Source organism: Heptranchias perlo, unplaced genomic scaffold (genome assembly GCF_035084215.1).
Source record: "Heptranchias perlo isolate sHepPer1 unplaced genomic scaffold, sHepPer1.hap1 HAP1_SCAFFOLD_50, whole genome shotgun sequence".
Taxonomy (NCBI): Eukaryota; Metazoa; Chordata; class Chondrichthyes; order Hexanchiformes; family Hexanchidae; genus Heptranchias; species Heptranchias perlo.
The window spans coordinates 1,324,388-1,348,360 of NW_027139516.1; the positions used below are offsets into that span (position 1 = coordinate 1,324,388).

At 44.2% G+C, this 23,973-nt stretch overlaps 3 non-coding genes across 3 annotated transcripts; 1 reads left to right on the forward strand and 2 right to left on the reverse strand.

The window, feature by feature from the left end:
- The first annotated feature begins 6,654 nt into the window (after positions 1-6,654).
- trnan-guu (transfer RNA asparagine (anticodon GUU)) lies at positions 6,655-6,728 on the forward strand. The gene has a single exon. It is a non-coding gene; the product is annotated as a tRNA-Asn (tRNA).
- Positions 6,729-9,284: 2,556 nt separating this feature from the next.
- On the reverse strand, positions 9,285-9,367 carry trnal-cag (transfer RNA leucine (anticodon CAG)). The gene has a single exon. It is a non-coding gene; the product is annotated as a tRNA-Leu (tRNA).
- A 78-nt stretch (positions 9,368-9,445) lies between these two features.
- On the reverse strand, positions 9,446-9,518 carry trnak-cuu (transfer RNA lysine (anticodon CUU)). Its single transcript has one exon. It is a non-coding gene; the product is annotated as a tRNA-Lys (tRNA).
- Between the last annotated feature and the right edge of the window lie 14,455 nt (positions 9,519-23,973).

Genomic DNA, 23,973 nt, shown 5'->3' on the forward strand with positions numbered 1-23,973 from the left:
AAATAACAATGGATATATTTGAAAGAGATAAAGAAACATAAAAAATAGTAGAAAGATCGCAGGCAGATTTATACATAGAGACAGAGTTAGAGATTGGCAGAAGTAGCGATGGAGAAGTGGAGTAGGTTGGAACATTGGGAGGGGGCGGGGAGTGGGTGCAGGAATAGTCCGTCTTTTTGTGATAGTTTAATTGAAATGTATTGAGTCAATTGAAGATCGATTACCAATGGGCAGCTACAAATTGCCCGATACAAACTCAAATACCCCTCGCCCCAATGAAGCTATGCTGGTGAAGAAACAACTCTATTTGAAATCAGCACAGGTTACTTGAAAGGCATCTCGTGATGAGCTTCAGACTGAATGTACTGGGGATGTTGTACTGAATTAGGCCGACCATGGAAGGCCCTGCGGTGATATTACATACCACGTGTTTCTCTGCTCCAATATTGAGAAAAGACTCGAAATTAATTGAATATAACTGCAGTTCCTCAACGGGACTTTCTCCTGCAGCTTAATATCCTCTTAACAGATCCGCCGCCTGTCAAGGTCAACCTGCTTCTCCTTTTCGGACTTTGAAATTTCAGTTAATGGTTAGTTTTGGGCTACTGTATTAGTTTGAGGTACTGTATTTGTTTGAGGAACACTATTAGTTTGAGGTGCTGTATTAGTTTGAGGAACACTATTAGTTTGAGGTGCTGGATTAGTTTGAGGAACATTATTAGTTTGAGGTGCTGTATTTGTTTGAGGTACAGTATTAGTTTGAAGTGCTGTATTTGTTTGAGGAACACTATTCGTTTGAGGTGCTGGATGAGTTTGAGGTACACTATTAGTTTGAGGTGCTGGATTAGTTTGAGGAACATTATTAGTTTGAGGTGCTGTATTTGTTTGAGGTACACTATTAGTTTGAGGTGGGGTATTTGTTTGAGATACTTTATCAATTCGAGGTACAGTATTAGTTTGAGGTACTGTATTAGTTTGAGGTGCTGCATTTGTTTGAGATACTTTATTAATACGAGGTACAGTATTATTGTGAGGTACTGTATTAGTTTGAGGTGCTGTATTTGTTTGAGGTACTGTATTAATTCGAGATAGGATATTTGTTTGAGGTACTGTATTAGTTTGAGGTCCTGTATTTGTTTGAGGTACTGTATTAGTTTGAGGTGCTGCATTTGTTTGAGATACTTTATTAACACGAGGTACAGTATTATTGTGAGGTACTGTATTAGTTTGAGGTCCTGTATTTGTTTGAGGTACTGTATTAATTCGAGGTACAGTATTAGTTTGAGGTGCTGCGTTAGTTTGAAGTGCTGTTAGTTTAAGATGCTGTACTAATTTGAGGTAACATATTAGTTTGGGGTACTGTATTAGCTTGAGGTGCTGTATCAGTTTGAGGTGCTCTATTAGTTTGAGGTGCTGTATTAGTTTGAGGTCCTCTATTCGTATGAGGTTCTCTATTATTATGAGGTGCTCTATTAGTTTGAGGTACTATATTAGTTTGAGGTGTTGTAGTAGTTTGTGGTATTAGATTAGTTTCAGAATCTGTATCAATTTGAGGTGCTGTATTCGATTAAGGTGCTGTATTCGTTTGAGGTGCTGTATTAGTTAGAGGTACTTTATTAGTTTGAGATACTGTATTAGATTGAGATGCTGTATTAATTTGAGGTATTATATTGGTTTCAGGTTGTGTATCGGTTTGAGGTACTGTATTAGTTTAAGGTGTTGTATTTGTTTGATGTACTGTATTAGTTTGAGGTACTTCATTCATTTGAGATGATGTATTAACTTGAGGTATAATATTCGTTTCAGATTCTCTATCCGTTTGAGGTACTGTATTGGTTTGAGGTACTGTTTTAGTTTGAGAAGCTCTATCAGTTTGAGGTGTTATATTAGTTTGGGGTATCTGTATTGTCAGGAAAGAGTTAGTCTTTATATTGAAGTAATATTAACCTTTAGCTTTTGCCTCTTAAGTAAGGAAGTATAAATCTCTGTTGGGAGAATGAAACTACAATCATAAGACAGATTTGCTTCATTTTATATGCAAGCATATGTTTAATATGGAGACGAGTAGATTCTGAAGTCCAAAAACTCTTGGATCGTAGCTGATATCATAATACTCGTAAGTTTAATTATCCTTTTGATATAAACAATTCTCTGACAATTATAACAAGGCCTTTAAATCATTCAGAGCTGGTGTTTATATGTGTCAGACAGCATTGTGTGCTATTCGTCTTACCAGCTTCACAGGGAAGCAGGAGATTTGTGACATCTGTACGATTGCTACGTATCATTCCAAGCTGACGCAGCGGGAAAGGGCTGTACTGGTGAGAGATAAACACCATTCTGCTTTCTGGTCAATGGGCAAGGCCATATGTTCTAACCAACAAGTTCAAAAGTTAAGTTATAATTAATGCCGAAAGCAGAACACCTGGCTGTGCGGAAGGAGCCTGTTTGTACCACAAGGCGACATCTAGTGGAGGAGTGTAGTTCGGTGATGAGGGAAGTGATACTCTGATAACATGGAAAATGCTGGAAAACCTCAGCAGGTCAGGCAGCATCTGTGGAGAGAGAAACAGAGTTAATGTTTCAGCTCAATGACCTTTCATCAGAACCAAGTTGGGCAGTTGTGTTAGGTAATAGTATGAAACATAGGAATTGTTTCACTCATGTGGGGTGATTTGGATACTTTTCTGTCTTTGGACGTTCAAGATCGAAAGGAAAATAAGGGCTCGTCCGGGATCTCTCACATATTTGGACAAACAACCCCGAAGCGAGAATCATAACACTAGACCAACGTGGCCATTGGCAAAAGCCAATGCACTCAAAAGCCAGCCATCGTAAAACCCGTTTTGGTGGATATCCTTGATAAGCAATTATGACGACAGGTTGCATGGACTAGACTTGCATTCCCTTGAGTATAGAATAATAAGGGGTGATCTAATTGAGGTGTTTAAGATGATTAAAGGATTTGACAGGGCAGATAGAGACTATTTTCTCTGGTGGGGAAAGTCCAGAACAAGGGGGCGTAACCTTAAAATTAGAGCTCAGCTGTTCATGAGTGAGGTCAGGAAGCACTTCTTCACACAAAGGGGAGTGGAAATCTGGAACACTCACCCCCAAAAAGCTGTTGAGGCCGGGGGTCAATTGAACATTGCAAAACTGAGATTGATTGATTTTGGGGCTAATTCGGGAGTTTAATGACTTTGACATTTTTCCCTGTGACTTGTATAGTTTCGATCGATGAAATATTCGTGAAAAGAGTCAGTGCAAAGAGACTCAGCAGTTCATGTTTCCCCGAGACACTTCCTTCAGACCTGAGACCGAAAAGTTTGTCCTTTCCGTAGTGTAGCGGTTATCATGTTCACCAGTTACATGCAGAAAGTCCCCGATTTGACCTCGGAGGGAAACATTTTGTTGGGACTTGCTCCCCATAAACCTCCAGGGTCGAGTTTGTTCATGCATGAACGGGGCTACAAACCTTTTTAAATTTAACAACGGCTACACCAGATTCCTGGTATAATAAGCACAAAACACTTTTAAGCAGACTCCTAAAATACAGTATGTAAAACGGGAAGGGATAAAAGTTCATGACATGCAAAGCTCAAAGATTTATTGACGTTTTAATTGTCACTTGGCAAACAAGTTAACATTTCCTTCAGTGTGCAACAGAACGTATTAATGGCGATTAAAGAAAACATTAAATGTCTCACAGACTTGAATTATTATTGTGCAATGAACTATTCCCAACCACAAGGGAACACTGCATCATATATATATATTTAAGGATATAATAAGTTTTTATACATATATAATCTATGCCATCAGTAGACCTCGTGGAGAAACGGTAAGTCGTCTGACTCCAGTTTCTGAAGACTGCGTATTTAAATCATGTCGAAATCACTATTTATCTTACCATTCATATCAGCCTGGATAATTTCGGAATCACTGCTTTTTAATAATAAACGGAACTTTGGTCACTAGTTCATTGTTCATTGCTCCCTGTCATTGATAATTGAAATGAAATGTTAATCTGGCAAAACCGGAGAACAAAATATTAAACAAGCAAAACAAATACCGAGCAAAATTATTTGCAATGTTTGGGGGAAGTGCAGCTGAAAAGCAGAAGATCTGCATGGAATTATCATTGATTGAGCGAAATACATTGCTCGACTTGTTAATCGATTGCCTTCGACACCACGGAATTCAGGAGAACCTGTTTCATGGTTTGCACTGAACCCTTGGAGCGGAGCCAACAGCCGGCTCGCTGCAACAACAGACAAGGAAGTAACAGTTTCCTCAGGCTTGGCGAGCTCAGTCGGGGGAGGCATTCCCCTCGGGATCGTGGGTGCGAGTTGCAACTTTTACGCTGCCCTCATGAGCGGACCCCAGCGCTCCATTTTCGCTGAAATGGAGAATTTCTCCGCCACCTTTTTCTTGATATCACAATTGCTGGCGGTGCGAGTGAAAACGACCCTCCGGTTCACTGTGAGTGCAAGAGACAAGTCTGGAGGTGCCGCGTGGCGTCCAATGAATGTCAAAACTTTAAAAGAAGAGTTAGCGATTCAGGTACACAAACCTCGCTGGTGGACAAGAGATTTTTTTTTTGTCAGAGGTTCCAGCCTTGCCTTCATCTCTTGCCTTTTGCGAGGCACTTGTTCCGGTTTAAATTTACAAACAGGATGAGTTGGTGATCGGGGGGACTGCAGGAGATTCAGCGGCCCCGGGTGAAACACAGAAAAATCCGCCCAATCCCTGTCCCAATGTACGTATGTGGAAGTAAAGACGGGAGGGGACGGTGTGACGCTCCAGTCTTACCCCCTGTCCGGGAACGACTCGATTTTAAAATTATCATCCTTGCTTTCAAATCCCACCAGACCCTCGCTACCCCACCCTATCATGTGGCTGCAAGAGCAGGTCAGAGGCTGGGTATTCTGCGGCGAGTGACTCACATCCTGACTCCCCAAAGCCTTTCCACCATCTGCAAGGCACAAGTCAGGAGTGTGATGGAATACTCTCCACTTGCCTGGATGAGTGCAGCTCCAACAACACTCAAGAAGCTCGACACCATCCAGGACAAAGCAGCCCGCTTGATTGGCACCCCATCCACCACCCTAAACATTCACTCCCTTCACCACTGGCGCACAGTGGCTGCGGTGTGTACCATCCACAGGATGCACTGCAGCAACTCGCCAAGGCTTCTTCCACAGCACCTCCCAAACCCGCGACCTCTACCACCTAGAAGGACAAGGGCAGCAGGCGCATGGGAACAACACCACCTGCACGTTCCCCTCCAAGTCACACACCATCCCGACTTGGAAATATATCGCCGTTCCTTCATTGTCGCTGGGTCAAAATCCTGGAACTCCCTTCCTAACAGCACTGTGGGAGAACCTTCACCACACGGACTGCATCGGTTTAAGAAGGCGGCTCACCACCACCTTCCCAAAGGCAATAAATGCTGGCCTTGCAAGCGACGCCCACATCCTATGAACGAATAAAAAAAAATCTCTGTGCTCCTCCAATTCTGGCCTCTTGCGCATCCCCGATTTTAATCGCTCCACCATTTGCGGCTGTGCCTTCAGCTTCCCGGGCCCAAAGCTCTGGAATTCGATCCCGAAATCTCTCCGCCTCTCTCTCTCCTTTAACACATACCTTAAAATCTACCTCTTCGACGCAGCTTTTGGTCACCTGTCCCAATATCTCCTTATGTGGCTTAGTGTCAAGTTTTGTTTAATAACGCTCCTGTGAAGCACCTTGTGAACTTTTACTGCGTTAAAAGCGCTATATAAATGCAGGTTGTGTCCTCTGGTTATCGACCCTCCTGCCAATGGAAAAAGCTTCTCCCCATCCATTCCATCAAAATTCCCTCATAATTTTGAACACCTCTATTAAATCTATCCTTAACCTTTTTTTCCTGTTAAGGAGAACAATCCCAGCTTCTCCAGTCTCTCCACATAACCCATCCCTGGACACGATGCAAGGTGGAGGGTTGCAACCAGGTTTGCAAATTATTGCATTCGGGAGCTGGACAAATCGAAAGGAACCGACATGACAAACAGCTTTGTGAATCTGCAGATACGCTTTGAGAAACGGAATTGGAGACGAATAAAGGACTGACCAGACAGGCGGCCAAGACGCAGCTGAGTCGGCATGTCCCCCTGGAACAGTTGCTCTGATGTTATAAGTGAAATTAAGAGGTCGGAGCCATTTAAACCGCTCCCAGTTACTGCAGATCAGGCATCAAATCCTGACATCAGCATCAGGACGCTCAGAATATTTTTTTTTATTCGTTCATGGGATGTGGGCGTCGCTGGCGAGGCTGGCATTTATTGCCCATCCCAAAAAGCCCTTGAGAAGGTGGTGGTGAGCCGGCTTTTTAAACCGCTGCAGTCAGTGTGGTGAAGGCTCTCCCACAGTGCAACTAACTAACAGACAAAGCACCGGTGGGCGCGCCGGTTGCAGGAGAGCTGGTTGGCGGTGATATCGATGCTGTGAGCGAGACCAGACCGTTTCCATGTTTCCACAAACAATGTCCCATCCTTTATTTCTGGAAAAGTAACACTGATAATGGACAATTGCATTTCTGTAGCTGCAACATGTAACTTTGGCTAGGTGACACGCTGCTTTAGTGTATCTTGCAAGAAAAAGGACCAGATGGTCTCTGTGGCGCAATCGGTTAGCGCGTTCGGCTGTTAACCGAAAGGTTGGTGGTTCGAGCCCACCCAGGGACGAAAATTGCACCTTTTTCTTCCCACTTTTGGATTCATTGCCTCATTCTGATCGCCCTGAAGCCGGTTCCATGTTTTAATTCCTGATCTGCAGCAACTGGGAGCACTTTAAATGGCTCCGATCTCTTCATCTCGTTTCAAGTTTTCTAACGTGTGATTTGGCTGCAAGAAAACACTCTGTGAACAATGTCATCTGAGCATGCCTGATTCGCCATAATTTACACTGCCGTCGGATATCAGGCACATGAAAAAAAACAGTGAAATGTTTGTGTGGGCGCGATGCTCTGGGATTCCCTGCCTGACCATCGCCACCGATCCTTCTCTGCAGCCTTCCGAAATACAGCGCAGTAAATGTATCCCTGTGAAATGAGCTCCTGGATAGTAATACGGAAATTAGTTTGGCTGAGGGGTTATATCCCTAACACGAGGATGGAGGTGTCAGGTTTCCGTAGTGTAGTTGTTATCACGTTCGCTTAATACACGAAAAGTCCTCGGTTCGAAACCGGGCAGAAATATTTTGAAACCTTGTCCCCATTCAAAATGATTAAATATTTAACGAGTCACATTGCTGATTAAATGTGAACAAAGTCCATATCTCCCAGCCCTGTTAATGCAGTCCGCTGAGAGCAGGCGATGAATGCCAGCGTGATATTGGGGGTGAAGGCTGCTTCCAATGCTGTCTCATTACCGGTGGGATCTGGCGGAGATTTGATTAGCCTCATCCATTCAACCAATATGTGAAACGGTGTTTGAGAAACATTCAAAAAATATAATAACATCCAGGATCCTGTCTTCAGAGTGCGTCGCGCAAAGGTCTGACTCCGGATTATAAGGCTGGTGAACTTGTCCATCCTTCAGAGGTCATGGGAAATATGTTTTTTGCCTTTCGATACAAGACGCGAAAGTTCGAGACATGTTTTGTTTTCAACACGGCTGGTGAAATGGCCGGACGATCATAAATTAGAAGTCGCCTTTGAAACATTTAAAGGCGACTACCTAAAAATCACTTAGTGCAAATTTAAAATCACGGTTCCTATTTAATTCGGTCTGAAAGAAATAACGATAAACGTGTCAGTCAGTGCCCGCGGTGAGACGGTGATGAACTTGTTTGCTGCGAAGTTCACCGCTAGGCACTGACTGACACTGACCGAACCCACTCAATGCAAAGGATGAGCTCATAACCAACAGATCCCGTCAACGTCAAACATCTCCTTTCCTTTTCAATGGAGGGAGTAGAGGCGTGTACATCATCAGACGCCAGCAACTTTAAGAAATGGAACAGATAAAGGCACAGATGCAAGTTCCAAATCTTTTCAATGCAAAGTCATTTCACTTTATTTAAAGTGCCGTGAGGCTAAAAACGGGTCCCAGATGATTTGCGTTCACTCGTGACTTGTTTTCCAGTGTTGGTCCGTCAGGTTTGCAATTCAATTTGTATTGGATATTGAAGATATTTCAGGATGATTGCACAACATACCATGTGTAAAGCAACCATCTTGATAACTTCAATCATCACACACTCTACATTGACGCTGCAGAGGCCCCAGCACCCCTTTCAATATTGTTTTTCTTAACTCACAGTTTTCAAAAGGGAATTGGATAAACGCTTGGATGGAAACATTTTCAGGGCAATAGAGAAACAGCAGGCGAGTGGGACAAACTGCACTGCTCTTTCAGAGAGCAGGCACAGGCACGATGGGCCGAATGGTATCCGAATAGCGCTGTCTTATTCTATGATTCGATTAATAGATCAATTTCCGCCTTTCACTGAGCCTCCCTAAATGGAGCGCAGTAATCTTGTCCCTGTGAAATGAGCTCCTGAACAATAATACGGAAATTAGCGTGGCTGAGCGGTTTGAAACTCTGGTTCGGCTCCGAACAGGAAATTTCCTCTCTGAGTTTGATTAGTTTATCAATTATCTCCCCGCTTTCCATCTTAAATGTCTTTACATATTTTTTGATCTCTTCTTCTACTGCCATGCCCACAATACCAGTCTCCCTGGTAAATACTGAAGCAAAGTGATTATTTAATATTTCTGCCATTTCGCTGTCATTGCCTGTGAGTTTGTCGTGTGTATCGCGAAGTGAGCCTATTCCTATCCGAAATTTTCTTTGGCTGTTGTTGTGTCTCGAATACTTTGCTTTTTTTTATATTCCTTTTTGCCTTTCTAATAGTTCTTTAGACTTCTTTCCCAGTCTTTTCACATTCCCCTCTCTCCTTTATTGTCCAGTGTGTGCCTTTTTCTTTAGTTTCAATTTTACCCTGATTTCTTTATTCATCCCTGGTGTGTCATTTCTGGTTAGTTTGTTCTTGCTTTGTCGTGGGATATATTTCTCCTGGACTCTATTGATCACCGTTTTAAATGTTTCCCACTGCTGTTCTATTTCTTTGTCCAGGTCATTAATATGTCAAACATTTCACCGTTTGAAACTTCTCAAGTCACATTTCCATCACAAAGCCAGTTGCTTTTGTGGGAGGAGCAAATCAACTTGGTCGAAAAATCAGCTGCAGCCCAATCCACAAATAAAAAATTTTCACGTCTTAGTAAAAGTAAGCAATGTCAGAAGTGGGATTCGAACCCACGCCTCCAGAAGAGACTGCGACCTGACCGCAGCGCCTTAGACCGCTCGGCCATCCTGACTACCGAATCCATGTTCCATTCTGCATTATTTCTGCACTGTTGGTCAGTGAATTGAGCATAAAAGTTGAAAATCGCACTCGCCCAACCTGGGGCTCGAACCCACGACCCTGAAATTAAGAATCTCATGCTCTACCGACTGAGCTAGCCGGGCATGGTTACTTTAATCGCCTAATCTGTTATTGCAGCAACCAGGAGAAAGACTCCATTTCAAATTATTGGAATAATTTCTGAGGGCTCGGATGAACTGTCACTTCGAAAGGCACGGACTTATCAAGGACAGTCAGCATGGATTTGTTCAGGGGAGGTCGTGTCTGACTAACCTGATTGAATTTTACGAGGAGGTGACAAGGAGGATCGATGAGGGTAGCGCAATTGATGTCGTCGACATGGATTTTAGCAAGGCTTTTGAAAAATTCCCAAATGGCAGATTGGTCGAAAAATTAAAGGCCCATGGGATCCAAGGGAATGTGGCTTGTTGGATACAAAATTAGCTCAGTGGCAGGAAGGAAAGGGTAATTGTCGACGGGTGTTTTTTTGCGGCTGGAAGGCTGTTTCCAGTGGGGTGCCGCAGGGCTCGGTACTTGGTCCTTTGCTTTTTGTGGGATGCATTAACGATTTGGACTTAAACGTAGGGGGCATGATGAAGAAATTTGCGGGTGACACCAAAATAGGCCGTGTGGTTGATAGCGAGGTGGAAAGCTGGAGACTGTCGGGGTTCAGGCAATTTTCTGATAACAAAGCACTCAATCTATTCCTGAACGAATTTTGAATGTTGTCAGACGGAAAAGCAACACATTCCAAATAAGAGCAGAGAGAGGAAACTAGTCTAACAGCATAACAGCACGGTGAGATATTGTATTTGAGAAGGATGAGGAGGGATAGTTTATCATGGTGGTCGTCACATAGGGCATCATTTGTGACTTTGACAAGGAACATTTCATGCTGCGACAGGGGCGGAAACCTCATTGGAGAGATTCAGCCCGGGCGCGGCCCCATCGTGCGCGGTGAGACAGAGGCGGGTGGGGGAAGTGTCAGAGCTGGGGCTCACCGGTGGAAGCAGCATAAAAGTTTAAAACGGTACTCGCCCAACGTGGGCTCAAACCCACCACCCTGAGAGTTTTTAAAGCAAAGGGGGAACAGCCACTGTCTGTATCTCTTGCTGCAATTGAAACAACACATTCCAACTGCGAGCAGAGAGAGAACACCATTCAGTTGCCCATTGTTTAGTGAAATATTATCCATTTCCGTAGTGTAGCGGTTATCACGTCTGCCTTGTGCACAAAAAGTCCCCAGTTCGATTCCGGGCAGGAACATTATGTTGGAACTTGGTCTCCAGCAACATCCACATCGATTTTCTTCTCCTGCCAAAAAGGGAAACAGTGGCTGTTCCCTGATTCTTTGGAAGGTGCATCTTTTACTTAATTAAACAGTTTACTTTGAGTGAGAGAAAACTGATCCACAGTGACGCTCTTTTCAAGTTTTATTCCCTTTTAATCTGGAAGGATACATTTGCTTTGGACAGAGTGGTTTTTGAAACGAGTTGTCGGGTGGGATCGACAAACCTTTTCCGCTGGTGGGGTCAAGGGAAGCGAACCAAACATCTTCCAAGTTCTCCCGAATTATCCGGTTCAATGGGAAACCGACCAACAAAAGCCCTTTCATTCACCGTGGAGGTTCAGACAATTTTCTGATAACAAAGCGCTCAATCTATTTCTCTTGTCCACTTCCCGATGTTTCCGGATACTGTCTGCATTTCTGCCCTGTGTTTATCTCACTATGTGTCCACCTGCAGGGTGGTTTTTGAACGAAGACGTGTGTTTGTCTTCTGTTCGTGACAAAGTCAGTGCGGTTTGACGTGTTGTTACTCAAAGGTGCACTTGGCCTGCCGGTGAGCAGAGGCAAGTGCTCGAGCAAAACAGACATTTTCGGGCAGATGCACAAAGCTTTCAGGTTGAAGAAAGGAAAGGAGGTCTCCTGTGCCTCAGCGCCAACATGTTAAGCTTTTGGCTGTCTGTAAAGTAAAGAAAACGGCCTTGAGCTAATTTCTGCTTAATCCAAAAGCACGTTCGCTCGTTCCAACCAGAAACCTAAGGATGACTTTTATCTGTTAATTGTATTGCAGTCCTCCGCTGGACCAGCTGAACGATCGAAGGGAAGCAGCCAAGATTGCTCTCTTTGGTAAATATTCACTGTGCGCCTTTTGACACACCCGGACTCGTGGAGTCACGTGTGCATGACCGAGACTGACTCATTTCCTGCTCAGACCGCAGCGCTGTGGCAGTGTGAGCTGCTACTTTCTCTGCACACCCGAGACCAGTGGAGCAGTGGATATCGTGTCTTATTACAAATCAGAAGATTGTCTGGACAACTCCTACCTGACTGGATTGTTTTTCCAACTGTCCATTACTTTATGACTTTAGATAGCTTGCAAACTGTCCTAATTGGCAGTGCTGCCTGGCAGTCTCCAACGTTCGTGCGCTTTTCACACAGCAGGGAGTGCATTAGTTTTATTAACTTTGTAAATCCTGAGTTCAATCCACAGAAAAGATATCAGGACCTGTGAAGCTTTTTTCACTGTCTCACTTCATCTTTCCATCTTTGCGAAACACGAAAATCAAAAACTTTTGCTTACTGCAGCACACCAAAAGATTTATTAACCCTTGACCTCACTTTATGGAATCTCAGGATTCACGTGGGTTATGGATTTGCTGAAAACTGACACCATTTTTGTTTCGGGACAATTCCACAAGGTAAAAAAGTGAGTGGAGAATGCGGGCATCGATCCCGCTACTTCTCGATCACTTGAGCTAATTCCCCAGTTACCCTGGTGAATTTGCCTCTCACAATAATCGCTTGACACTCGTCTCCAGGCAGCGCCACGAATTAGCCCCTCCCTGAATGCATTCCATGCTCCAATCCGCGGTATCGAGTGATCGCAATTGAGCAACAGCAGAACGGAAGGCACAGGAATCGTGAATGATGCCGAGAAGAGCCCGAGCCTGCGGAAGGCAGACGAGGTCATCGGAAAAGAACATCAGCCCGAGCTTGAGGAAACAGCGAGAGCTCTGTCTGTCTGTCTGTCTGACTGACCGATGGAAGGCTAATTTGACTGAAAGTGAGTGCGGTTTGACGTGTTGTTACTCAAAGGCACTCCCTGCTGGTGAGCAGAGGCAAGTGCTCGAGCAAAACAGCTGTTTTCGGGCAGACACAAAAAGCTTTTGGTTTCAGAAAGGAAAGGAGGTCTCCTGTGCCTCAGCGCCAACATGTTAAGCTTTTGGCTGTCTGTAAAGTAAAGAAAACGGCCTTGAGCTAATTTCTGCTTAATCCAAAAGCACGTTCGCTCGTTCCAACCAGAAACCTAAGGATGACTTTTATCTGTTAATTGTATTGCAGTCCTCCGCTGGACCAGCTGAACGATCGAAGGGAAGCAGCCAAGATTGCTCTCTTTGGTAAATATTCACTGTGCGCCTTTTGACACACCCGGACTCGTGGAGTCACGTGTGCATGACCGAGACTGACTCATTTCCTGCTCAGACCGCAGCGCTGTGGCAGTGTGAGCTGCTACTTTCTCTGCACACCCGAGACCAGTGGAGCAGTGGATATCGTGTCTAATGACAAATCAGAAGATTGTCTGGACAACTCCTACCTGACTGGATTGTTTTTCCAACTGTCCATTACTTTATGACTTTAGATAGCTTGCAAACTGTCCTAATTGGCAGTGCTGCCTGGCAGTCTCCAACGTTCGTGCGCTTTTCACACAGCAGGGAGTGCATTAGTTTTATTAACTTTGTAAATCCTGAGTTCAATCCACAGAAAAGATATCAGGACCTGTGAAGCTTTTTTCCATGTCTCACTTCATCTTTCCATCTTTACTAAACACCAAAATCAAAAACTTTTGCTTACTGCAGCACACCAAAAGATTTCTTGCCTCTTGACTTCTCTTTATCGAAGCTGAGGATTCACGTGGGTTCTGGATTTGCTGAAAACTGACACCGTTTTTGTTTCGGGACAATTCCCCAAGGTAAAAGAGTGAGTGGAAAATGCGGGCATCGATCCCGCTACTTCTCGCATGCTAAGCGAGCGCTTTACCATTTGAGCTAATTCCCCAGTTCCAGAGGTGCAATTGCCCTTCACAATAGTTACTTTACACTCGCCTCCATGCAGCGCCACGAATTGCCCCCTCCCTGAATCGATTCAACACTTTGCTCCAATCGGCGGTATCGAGCATTTGGACGTGAGCAACAGCAGAACGGGAAGGCACAGTAACCGTGAATGATGCTGAGAAGAGCCCGAGCCTGCGGAACGCAGACGAGGTCATCGGAAAAGGACAGCCGCCCCGAGCTTGAGGAAAGAGCGAGAGCTCTGTCTGTCTGACTGACTGATGGAAGGCTTACTTGCCTGAAAGTGAGTGCGGTTTGACGTGTTGTTACTCAAAGGCATTCCTTGCTGGTGAGCAGAGGCAAGTGCTCGAGCAAAACTGCTGTGTTCGGGCAGACACAGAAAGCTTTCAGGTTTGAGAAAGAAAAAGAGGTGTCCTGTGCCTCAGCGCCAACATGTTAAGCATTCGGCTGTCTGTAAATTTAAGAAAGCGGCCTTGATCTAATTGCTGCTTACTCCAAAAGCGCACTCTCTTCTTCAAGCCAGATTTAAACCCGCAACCTTAGGATGACTTTGTTTTGTTTACGACCACAGTCCTCTGCACTACCAGCTGAGCGATCGAAGGGAAGCAGCAAAGATTACTCTCTTTGGGCATTGTTCACTGTGCGCATTTTGACACTCCTGGACTTGTGGAGTCACGTGGGCATGACCGAGACTGATTCAGTCCCTGCTCATACCGCAGCGCTGTGGGAGTGTGAGCTGCTCCTTGCTCTCCACAACCTGGGCCAGTGCAGCAAAGGGTAACGTGTCTCACTGCAGGTCAGAAGATTCTAGGATTGATTTCTAACTGGCTCGAAGGTTTCTGCACACTTTTTTTAATCACAAAATATACCTTATTTCATAAAATGTATGAATCCACAGATTTCAAATTAAATATCACAATTTCATAGCAATACAATTCAAAATAATATAAAACAGATCGTACACAATATGATCCCAATATTACAATTCAACCACAGTACATATTTCACAATACATGGTGACCAATACAAGGTTGGATGGCCTGACACGGTTCCCTTTCCACATCGAGCCTTTGTGTGGTCTGCACCTCGCGTCCCGCAGCACGTACTCCTGGACCTTGGAGTGTGCAGGTCAGCAACACTCGGTCGTGATGGAAGGTCAGCAGGTTTCAGGCGGACCAAAGGGCCTCCTTCACCGAGTTGATGGGCTTCCATCAGCAGTTGATATCTATCTTGGTATGTGTCCCGGGGAAGAGCTCGTGGAGCACAGCGTCCTGTGTTACCGAGGTGTGGAAATGAACCGGGACAGATACCAACGCATCTCTCTCCACACTTTCCGCGTGAAGGGACAATCCATCAGGAGGTGGATGACAGTCTCGCAATGCTGCAGCCTCGAGGTCAGCTCGCGGTGGTGCTGAGATTCCGTGCATGTTGGAAGGACTGCACTGGAATGGCCTTTCTCACCACCATCCAGGCCATATCCCGGTGCCTGTTCGTCAGTTCCGGCGATGAGACGTTCTGCCAAATGGCATCGGCCGTCTGGTCAAGGAACTGCCCGATCGGAGCCACCCCCTCCTTTCCCTGCAGGTCACCCAGAACGTTCCGTGCCGAACACTGTCTGAGGGCTTTGTGGTCAAAGGGGTTCCTCCTCATGGACTTCTCCACCTGGGACAGGTGGTGTGGGATGGTCCAGCTGGACGGGGCGTCCTGCATCTGCTCGGCCAGCGTAGAACCAGTGCGCGCAGTGATTTCTCCGCAAGCTCAGCCTCTTCTCAGCATCATTCCTGATTACTGAGGCTTCCCGTTCCGCTGTTCTGGGGAATGAGGTGGGTCAAGCAGAGCAAGTTTCAATGGGGGAACATTTAGGGAACAACAGTCATAGTATCATGAGGTTTCGATTAGTTATGGACAAGGACAAGGAGCAATCTAAATACTTAATTGCAGGAGTGACAATTTTAGTGGGTTGAGATCGGATCTGGCCCGGGTTAATTGGAATCAAAGATTGGCAGGCAAAACTGTAATCAAACAATGGGTGGCCTTTAAAGAGGAGATGGTTCGGGTACAGTCTGGGTACATTCCCACGAGTGGGAAAGGTAGGGTAACTAAAGCCATATCTCCCTGGATGGCGAAAGAGATAGAGAGTAAGAGAAGCAGAGAAAAGGGGCGTATGACAGATGTCAGGTTGATAATACAAGTGAGAACCAGGCTGAATATAGAAAGCTCAGAGGAGAAGTGAAAATGGAAATAAGAGGGACAAAGAGAGAATATGAGAATAGACTGGCAGGTCACAAAAAGGGAATCCCAAAGTCTTTTACAGGCAGATAAAAGTAAACGGGTGGTGAGAAGTGGGGTGGGGCCGGTTAGGGATCAAAAAGGAGATCTATGCATGGATGCAGAGGGCATGGCTGAGGCACTAAATGAGGACTTTGCATCTGTCATTGCAAAGGAAGAAGATGCTGCCAAAGCCACATTAAAAGGGGAGTTAGTTGATATACTGGATGGGCTAAAAAATGATAAAGAAGTGGTACTAAAAAGGTTGGCTGTGCTTAAAGTAGATAAGTCACCCGGTCCAGATGTGAAGCATCCTCGGTTACTGAGGGAAGGAAGGATGGAAATTGTTGAGGTACTGGCCATAATCTTCCAATCATCCTTAGATGCGGAGGTGGCGTCAGACGACTGGAGAATTGCAAATGTTACACCCTTGTTCAAAAAAGGGTGTAAGGATAAATCCAGCAACTACAGGCAACTACAGTTTAACCTCGGTGGTGGGGAAGCTTTCAGAAAAAAAAATCGGGGACAAAATTAATAGCCGCTTGGACAAGTGTGGATTAATAAAGGGACGAATTGGATAGCCCTTGCAAAAAGCTGACACAGGCAGAGTGGGCTGAATGGCCTCCTCTTGTACCTACTATGAAAATATGAAACTATGAACAAAACAACTTCAACAACTTCAACGTCATAAACCTGAAAAAGAATGGCGGCCAGTGTGGCAGCAATCTTACTGAGGGACAAACTGGACATTTTACTGAGGGGCAACGTGGATATCTTACTGAGGGGCAAAGCGGATATCTTGCTGAGGGGCAAGGCAGCCAACTTACCGGCGGGCAGGGGGGCAATGTCAAACAAACTGGCCGCCATGAAACTTAAACAAAATGGCCGCCCTGATCCTGAAACAAAATGACCACCAGGAAGGCAGCCATCTTACTGAGAGGCAAGGTGGAGCTTGTTCTGGTCAGAGACACGGAGAGGGTTCATTTGCTGTTCCTGTTAAATCACTGTTGCACTATCGTTAAAGATACAAACTGAGTGAGACTGGCACAAGCTGGTGTTTAACACAAAGACAGCGGCGCAGTGAGGGAATTAAACACCAAAATTTGAACTTCAGCAGAAAAATGGATTAACATTTGTTTATTTTGGACGTAATGTTTCAGGAGAAGGAGAGACCAGACATTCGAAGGAAAGGTCCAATTAGACATTTTGTGTAGAGAATGTAATTCTAGCTTCTATTAAATATATCAGAGTAAAATTGGACTCAATCTGAATATAGTTCTGATCTGCGATTTGGTTCATTTCTCCATTATTCATATTTTTATTTAATCTGAAACAATAACAGTATTTGTAACAGTAGCAGGTCAGGAGAGTGCTGCGGGACCCTGTCCAGTTTAGTATTACAGGAGAAAAAGTAAGTGTACATTGTGATTCATTACAGAATCCAGCAGCTCACTGGGAAAGTTACACATGGTACAGATTTAGGAACAAAAAGGTGCAAAGTGATTTTACACATTAATTTGAGGTTTTGTCCTTTCATCTCAACAAGGTTTAATTTTACATTTAATTTAATGGGTTCTTTTTCCTAAAGAAACTTCAGGCACAATCCATGGCTTCACAAAGAAAACAATCATTTATTCTTATTAATAAACTGGAAAAATTGACATTACAATTCATACAACATCTTGGGTTTATGTCCGATTTAGAATTGCTTTAACAACAATAAAACAACACATTCTGAATTCCTAAAATGCATAACCGTTGGAAATCCAATGTCTGTCTTCGTCTAAGCCCAAAACGAAACTTGTATACTGATGGTTGGCTCAAGCTTGCAGGGAAGATTCCAGGTATTTTTTAATGGATAATGTCGTGTAGCGTGACTTTCTCTTGTATCCAGGTCATCTGCGTCACAGGCAATCTGTAAACCAGCATCGAGGCATCGAGCTATGAGTTAGCGAGCAGTCATGAAGATTCAGGTGAGGTGGTGCTGCCAGGAAGCGAAAGATTGGAGCAGTCGTGGTGGATCTGGGTCTCTCCCCACTCAACTTCTGCCCAGTTGTTAAAGACCCTTTTGAACACAGAATCATATCTCTGGGGGTGCTGGCTTGTCAACAACAGGTTCCTACAAATGCAACCCACGATTGATTGACACGACACTTGTTTTCTCTCAGTGTCCACAACGTAACCAATTTAAGTCAGCAGATGTTCAAACCACCTCTAGCCCTCCTGGAATCGTTCTTGTTGCTATGGTGATCTATCCTCTGCTCTGTGATCTTTTACAATGTGTCATCAACAATCCTTTTAACAGTCCTCCCTCATTTTAATCGTTCTTTTCCTTCAGACATGCTGAAGCCGATTTAGTCTCAGGCTTTCGTTTATCAGATGATTGTTTACTGCACAGAGCAGCTGGGAAACTCCTGCAGTAAGTAATGGTCAGGTTCAGGTACACAAGACTGAGTGACTTTATTGTTCAGCCTCCAGACATCACCTTTAGAACTGTCAAAATTAAATCCACAAGAGTGTTACCCCGGAACAAACACGAACTGTCTGACCTGCTTCATCTGCTGCTGTTCTGCTGGTCAGCACTCTCACACACTCCAGGCTGATTACACAGTTTGTTTGGTTATTTAATGCTTTCTGTGTTCTATTCTCACTCCTGTCTGTGTCCCCCCGCACCCCCTCCCTTCACTATATATGTTTGTCCGTCTTTCATTTCACTTATACTTCTATCAATTTTAATCCTTTGTCGCTGTCTCTCTCTCATTGCATCCCTGCCTACTTTCTCTCTCTTATATATCTACTTTCTTTCTCTCTTCATTTTTCTCTCCTGACTTAAGAACCCACTCTTAATTTCTCTCCGTCTCCGAGTAACTTTGTCTGTGCACCTCTTTGTTTCTTTCTCTCTCTCTCACGCACACTCCCTCCCTTTTATGTGAAACTGTCTGAACATCCTGCGCTTTTTCCATCGTTACATTTCTTTTTTCCATTTGTTCTCTCTCTGTCTGTCTCAGTCTCTAACTCTCTCTGTCTGCCTATCTCTGTCTGTCTGTCTGTCACTCTCTCCGTCTGTCTCGCTCTATCTGCCCCTTTCTGCCTGTTTCTGTCTGCCTGTCTATCTCCATCTGTCTATCCGTCTCTCTCTCTCTCTCTGACTGTCCCTCTCTGTCTGTCTGTCTGTCTGTCCGCCTCTCTCTCTTCCTCTCTGTCTGTCTGTCCAACTCTCTCTTTCTGTCGCTCTTTCTGTCTCTCTTTCTCTGTGTCACTCTCTCGGTCTCTGTCTCTCTCTCTGTTTCTCTCTCACTTTGTCTCTTTCTCTCTCCCTCTTTTTCTATCTCTCTCTTCCTCTTTCTCTCTCTCTTTCTCTTTCCTTCTCTTTTCTGTCTGTCTTCCTCGCTCGTTCCTATTGCTTGTCTCGCTCTGTCTGTCTGTCTGTCTCTCTCTGACTCTTTATCTTCTGTCTCTCTCTTTCACTCTGTCTCCCGTCTCTCCTTCTGCCTCTCGCTGTCTCCCGCTTTCTCTCCATCTGCCTCTCTCTGTCTCTCCCTCTGCCTCTCTCTGTCTCTGTGTCTCTCTTTCTCTCTCTCCCTCTCTCTCTTTTTCTGCCTCTGTCTCTCTCTTTATCGCTATCTCTCTCCATCTGTCTCTTTCTCCCTCTATATCTCACCCTCTGTCTCTGTATTTCTCTCTCTGACTCTCTCTCCCCCTGACTCTCTCTCCCCATTTGTCTCTCTCTCTCCCCCTGTCTTTCTCTCCCTCTGTTTCTCCCTCTGCTTCTCTCTGTCTCTCTCCTGTAAATCCTGCCTCAATTGGTCAGATTATCAATAAAATATATCAGAATCAGATTTACGATCATTTGAGGACTGCTAATATAAAATGTACTTTCCGTCCCCTGGGAAGTGTAGGGGATGGAGAATGAAATGGAATTTATTTCGAGTGCTTGAAACCCTTCAGCTCTTTCTATGATATCACTAATTTAATAATTAGATTGAGTGGGTATTTCACCGCGTTCTTCAGCTCCTCTCTGAATTTAGTCTGGGACAGGACATAAATACACGTGTTTGTGCAGGAACTGAGAAGCTGCAGCATCTTTGATGTGTATCCTATGATATAATTAGGGTCAGTGTAGGAATAATAGGACCGAGTGTCTGCAATTCGCATATAAATGTAAAATACAACCAGAGTCACCCATAACAATATAAAACTGCCCGAGATACTGAAGATTAAAATGATGGATTTCTTTCGGTTCTCCATCTCTGGATCACTCTGATTCTCTCCATTGCTGCGGCTCCGGAGTCCCCTGCGGACTCGACTGGACACTAAAATACGCTTGACCGTCACAACATTGAGCAGCAAAATCAGACAGAACGGGACACAAGGGGTTAAAATGAGGTGAAACATGTCAAATGCTGCCCATGCAGGGGAAGTACGGAAGCTCAATTTGCCCTCACAAAACCAGGGAACATTATCAGTTATAAATTGAGGTTCAAGTGTAAAGTACCAGGGGACATTGACCAAACAGCCCAGCAGACTGACTGTTCCCAGAACCACAGCCGCCGTTTTCTCGGTGCAATATTTAGTTTTCAGCTTCTCACAACAAATAGCCACAAATCGATCAAAGGTGAAAGCGACCGTGAGCCAGACAGAAACATTCGCGGTTGTAAAACCCAAGAACATAATAAAGCTACAAACGGGTGTAATGTCCAGGAATGACACTGGGAGATACATTGCATTAATCTGGCTCAATATTGGATCCGCTATAACGACCAGGAGATCGGCCACTGCCATTCCCACCAGGTAGCGACTGATACATTTGGAGAGACCGCACTTTCCTCGGGACAGGATCACAATCGCCACCAAGTTAACTGTTAGAGAGAGAAAAGTTATCAGAGAAATTACTGATCAGACCTGGAGCCAAAGCAGCAGTTTGAGAGGATCTGGGTGAAATTTCCAGCTTTGTTGCTGCATCGAAGGGTGGAAAGTGATTGATTGACCTGGGCAGTGCTTTCGGGCAGAGAGATGTTTTTTAAACACAATGATCAATAATGAATTGGGAGATGGATACAGAAAGTGAATAAAGTGCGCACTGGATCCACTGGAAGGGCTGAGTGAGGACGCAGTACCGTTGGGGAAGGAAGAAGGGGTTTTACACACCGGGAATCCAGCTGATTAAAGCCGGACTTGGGCTCTAGACGGACGGGGAAAGAGAGCGAAGGGTCGGGAAGGTGAGGGGACAGGGGGAGGTGTAGCTGGTTTGTTGCTCTGGGTTAAGAGAGCCGACCGGGGCTGGCACTAAATGGGAAAGGCAGCTGGAGACCATGTCAGGGAGTGAGATTGGGAGGGAGACAAGGAAAAGAACCTGTTGGAGCTGGAGGGGAGTCAGGAGCAGATGGTTTGGGAAAGTGGACAAACTGAAGTCAGGGATGAGGAGACAGAGGATTCAATGCAGTGAGAGGAGAGACTGGGATTCACAGGGAGAGACTGCAGCAGAGTGTTAGAGGAAATCTAATCGATCGGTCTCACTGAAACAATCCAACTAATAAATTCAACTGTTCAATTCTGTGGTTACTGGTGTCTGGCAAATTGTGTTGGGTATAAAATGTGTTCAATAAATTCACTTTGTACATTCAATTGAAATGAAATTTAAAAGTATTAATGAACTCAACCTCGTTGCTTATTGATTTCAGCCGAGCTTTAAAAATGCAGTATCTGAATAATTCATTACAATCAGAAAATTACTGATTGTATTCTTCATGTAAATTTTAATCATGTTCAGTGTGAAATTGGAAAGCAAGGAACATTCACCAAAAACAGACTGAGGACCTCATAGAGATATAAACATGAGGAGCGAGTCCCAAAATAAAAACTCACCCAATCTGACCACATCATAATAACACCTTCAAGTCACATTTTCTGTGTTTAATTGGACTGGAAGTTTCAGCAGCTCATTCTGATGAATTATTCACACCACAGCCTCTCGCTTTCCCTCTCAGTCACCCTCTCCATCATTCACTCTACTCTCTTTCTCAAGTCCATTTTCATATCCGATTAAATCCTAACTTTCTGTGCCTGTATTCTGTTCACCAGCCCCGTGTTCCACCGATCCTATTCTCAGTCAGTTTTTTAAATAGTGAAGCCTCTGTGAAATAGTTTAATGTTTCTACAGATCATTCAAGCCTCCACTTGTTCACCTACACTGTTCACTCAATCCACAAATCTTGGAATAAACAGAATTAAATCCCTCTCCCAGACGGATCTCACAATAATTGAGATTCCTTCTCCTGTAATTATAAAATAAAGTGAAAGATGGCGGGATTGTTAAATTAACAAAACGCCAAAATCATGCTGAAAATCTACAGATGCATAGAAGGGTTCCTGTATCCAAAAGACACTGTGAAAAATGATACAACATCACATCAAAACATTTCATTTTACAGCGAAGTCCAGTGACAGTCAGTGAATTCATCCACAGTGAAGCAGAGAAGGAGATGTGATAGAATCAGCAGCAAACTCAGTTCAGTGGCCAGATATCTGAAGCGGCGTCAGATACACACATAATGAAATCATGTTTCATGACAGTGATCACCAATAAATACACTGAAATCCCAGTTAAACTGAAGCATGTTATTGGGGAGGGAGGACACTGCAATGCCTCGTTGTAACACTGAGACCGTGAACTGTCTCATTATCAATCACAGAAAACAAATTGATGAAAAAATATTCCAGGACAGGTTAGTTCCACAACATGAAACTATTAACAGCTCCTGAAGGTCTGATACCAGCTCTTAGCCCAGACACCGGATTCCAATAAATTCAGTACAGAGAATAATCCAGCAACAATGGTAGTTTTGTTTATACAAATATCACTGCTGATAAAATATATCTCCTTCAAGACGGAACGTTGAGAAGTTAAGGAGATACCACTATTGAAAAATACATTCAGTACTGAGAATTATCATGTTGCAATGCCAGGTTTGAATATACAAATTTCATTACAGATATAATGCAGCTCCTACAAGACCACAAGAGCACTTAACACATTCCATCATTAAACCGATGGTCATTCTGAGGTTGGCAGCCTGTAATTAGTGTGGTACCCCAAGGATCAGTGCTTAGGCCTCAGCTATTTACAACATATTTTAATGATTAGATGAAAGGTCCGTGTGCAATGTATCCAAGTTTGCTGACGATAGAAAGCTAGGTGGGAAAGTAAGCTGTGAGGACAGTAAGAGTCTTCAAATGTACATAGACAGGTTAAGTGAATGGGCAAGAAGGAAACAGGTGGAGTATAATGGGGGGAAATATGAGGTTAAATGGTGTGAAACTATTAAACGTTGGAGTTCACAGAGGCTTGGGTGTCCTCTACAAGAAACCCAAAAAGTTAGTATGCAGGTACAGCAGGCAATTAGGAAAGCAAATAGCATGTTGGCCTATTTTAAAAGTGGGTTTGAGTAGAAGAGTCAGGAAGTCTTACTACAGTTGTACAGAATTTTCGTGACACCTCACCTGGAGTACTGTGTACAGTTTTGGTCTCCTTATCTAAGGAAGAACATACTTGCCTTCGAGACAGTGCAACAAAGGTTAACCAGATTAATTCCTGGGATAAGGGAGTTGTCCTATGAAGAGAGATTGAGTAGTTTGGGCCTGTACTCTGTGGAATTTAGAAAAATGAGAGATGATCGCATTAAAACATATAAGATTCTGAGGGGGCTTGATAGGGTAGATGCTGAGAGATCGTTTCCCCTGGCCAGAGAGTCTAGAACTAGGGGGCATAGTCTCAGGATTAGGGGTCTGCATTTAGGACTGAGATGAGGAGGAATTTCTTCATGCAGAGGGTTGCGAATCTTTGGAATTCTCTATCCCAGAGGGCTGTGCGTGTTGGGTAATTGAATATATTGAAGACTAAGATGGATAGATTTAGGACTCCAGGGAATCAAGGGATATGCAGATTGGGCGGGACATGGAGTTGAGGTCGAAGATCAGCCATGATCTTATTGAATGGCGAAGCAGGCGCAAGGGGCCGAATGGCCAACTCCTGCTCCTATTTCTTATGTTCTCATGTTCTTAAGGAACAGAAGATGTCACTGTCTGAAACAAGATGGGAGAAAAAATAATTTGCCAAGTACAGCAGCAGAGTTGACACCGATTTACGCGATTAACAGATGAGATAACAGCTTACCCGGAACTCCAACGGCTGCAAGAACAGGATAATAAATGCGTTCT